This window comes from Rhipicephalus microplus, chromosome 8 (genome assembly GCF_043290135.1).
Source record: "Rhipicephalus microplus isolate Deutch F79 chromosome 8, USDA_Rmic, whole genome shotgun sequence".
NCBI lineage: Eukaryota > Metazoa > Arthropoda > Arachnida > Ixodida > Ixodidae > Rhipicephalus > Rhipicephalus microplus.
Genome location: NC_134707.1, coordinates 106,354,048 through 106,357,000, shown reverse-complemented (window position 1 = coordinate 106,357,000; position 2,953 = coordinate 106,354,048). Strand labels below are relative to the sequence as shown.

General features: G+C 43.2%; 1 non-coding gene across 1 annotated transcript; it reads right to left on the bottom strand.

Annotated features, from left to right (window-relative positions):
- Positions 1-950: 950 nt before the first annotated feature.
- On the bottom strand, positions 951-1,022 carry TRNAG-UCC (transfer RNA glycine (anticodon UCC)). The gene has a single exon. It is a non-coding gene; the product is annotated as a tRNA-Gly (tRNA).
- Between the last annotated feature and the right edge of the window lie 1,931 nt (positions 1,023-2,953).

Here is a 2,953-nt window from a genome sequence, read left to right as displayed (position 1 = left end):
ATTTCGAAATACGTACACTATAGCGCCCCCCCCCTCCCCCCAAAAAAAACAAAAATAAAAACCTATCGGTAAATCGTGGGGAGCATTCAATTAAAATAAGTATGTGCGTCAGCCGGGAATCAAAACGGGTCAATTGCTTGAAAGGCAGCTACGCTAACCACTATACCAACGACGCCACTTTTTTTTTGCATGGTATTTAATAAAGTTTTTTGCGAAATGAAGACAAATCAGGCGAATAAAAGTACAATCAAATTGCGAAAATAAGCACTTAAGCATTACTCATAAACACTCAATGGCTAACACAGCGCCAGGTCCTCACATGGAGAGTTCTTCACATCCTGTTACGCAAACAAATAAGGGGTGAGGTCAAACAGTTCTCTGAAATGGAGTACCAGTCCGGTATAAAGTCTAGCTCGTCGTAAATGTTTTTGAGGTGGATAGCTATTTGAATGGAGTGTGTGCTTGATGAAGTGGTGGGCTCTGCATTCTGGTCTTGCATTCGTGTCTTACACAAGCTGTGCATACCCATGAGGGAAAACATGTCATATGGTACATCATCAAGCGCTGCTACTAGGAGATAACGTATCGTGTGAGAATAATGACGAAACGTTTTTTTAGTGCTCGCTGAAGTACATCCCAAAACAGTATGGCATCTTCGCAGCTAACAAAGCAATGGCTCTCTGCAGCACTCATCGGCCTGCAGAGATCTGCAGTCTGCTGATGGTACATTGCCGATACCAGACAGCCTGGCTTTAAAAGTGGAAAGGATGTAAAAGTGGGCCAGGAATCTTTATTCATTCGTTCATACATTCATTAGTTGAAGCCCCAATGCGACCTCTAGGTCTTACAGATGTTGTAATTTTGAAATACGTAAATTATAGCACCTCAATGTAAAACAAAAACAAAAACCTGTAGATAAATCGCGGGGAGCACTCAATTAAAAAAATACGTGCGTCGGCCGGGAATCGAACCCGGGTCAACTGCTTGGAAGGCAGCTATGCTAACCACTATACCACCGACACCACACGCTCCCCGCAGCACTCCTCGCTATTATTGTCCACGTCCACACCGAGGAAATAAGCAGCCCAGTCCGCAGGGAACGAGCCGGTGACCAAGTGGAAACTGGCTGGGCTAACACATACGTCCGTACAGCGGGCTTTTTAAAAGCGCCTTTCTCTTTGCATCATTGCGGTTGTTCAGCACTTTTTATATAGCATTACAAGAAACGCGCGTGGCAGTATTTAGATTGCTGGAGAGATAAAACGTAAATGGTCGTGTATTTGCGCCAGAAGCGCGCCTTTTTAATTGTTAACATTGTGGCCTCTAATGACGCCCGGCTTCTGGTGAGATTCAAACTGGCAAATTTACGCCGGATACCCGTGACCGCCTTCCTCTTTGCGTTCAAAAACCGGTAAACCAGCCTATCACAGTGAGTTTTCGCCTAAAAAAGTGAGAAGAAGGTGACAATAGGCCCGGAATTTTCATTCATTCATACTTTCACTTAGAATGTACGAAAGAATCTCTAGGTATTAGTGATGTTGTAATGTCGAAATACACTAAAGCGTTGTGAAATAAAACCAAAATAAAGCCTATTGTCAAGTAATGGGCAGGATTCGATTGAAAAAATACGTGCGTCGGCCGGCAATAAAACTGGTTGAACTGGTTGGTGAACTGCTGTGCTAAGCACTATACCATCAATGCTTTTTTTTCTTCTTTATTGCCTGTGTTCAGCAGTACACAGTAGCAAGAACATAAACGACATATGTACACATACAGATGGGGTGTTCATCCATTATGAATAATTTACAATGAAATGCCGCCTGTCATACCCTCACAGGCGTTGTTTAAAATTCTTTAGGATTTGCCAAAGGCTCTATTCTGGCCAGCCATGGTGGCGGACACTCTGTGCAGTGACAACATCAATAAAACGAGTTACTTGCTCTCGAAAAAACATTCGGGCTCGTCTTCTATCAGGATCACAATAGAAGCCAGCCATGAGTGAGCGCCATATACAGTAGATGCCAGTTACCATTATCTGATCAAAAGGTGTTCCGTCGTCGTCATCTATCGCCAAACATCTGATGCCCTGCGGGTCAAGTGGAAACTCGTTCTTAATCGTTCGCTGTAGAAAATCCCGGAAATACACTCCCTCCCAGCAGTGTAAAAATATACGGTTTATTGCGTCAGGTTGTTTGTATGGCGTCAGGTTGTTTGTATTATTTGTAATCATGATTGTTTGTATGGATACATTGGGATCACCATGTCGTGTAAAAGCCACTTTTTTTCTAAAAATGTTGCGACTTGTAGGGTACCTGTGTGCAGTTTAAAAAAGAAAGTTTTGATACCTGGTGACATCTTCATTCTTTTAACCCGTTTGAGGATATGCTGGCCTGGGCCTCGACTGTATATTGCCCTGTACATAGGTGGTGGGAAAAGGCTTTCTAATAGGTCTTTGTGCAGCCTTTTTTTCATGTAACATTTGACAAGCATTTTTTCGAAAACCAAACAGCAAGGAAACGAACAGTAAACAACACTTATCTGTAAAAACCAAACACTCCCTGTGAGCATACATTGAAGTCTGGCAACAAATGCGCGAGCCTAACTTTACGCACTGTTTGCGAAAATTGGTTCTCGTTGTCACGAAAAAAAAAAACGAAGCGCCCAACTAGTGGCCTCACAAACAAGTGGGCTAGCCCCATTCCGCCATCTTTTGCATCTTAAGTTCTAGTATACTTTCGTTCTCCTTTATTGCTAAACACAGGCTATCTAGATAAATGCAAAACAATGGCGGGCTCATGGGGCAGCCTTGCCGCATGGAACGTTGAATGCTGATGGGGGCCCCCAGTGTCCTGTTAATTTTCAACTTAGTAGTGCTGTTCCGCACACCATGGCGATGCCGTTTAGTGATCAACAACCCTATGTTCACATGCTCTGGAATGATATTTAGAATAAC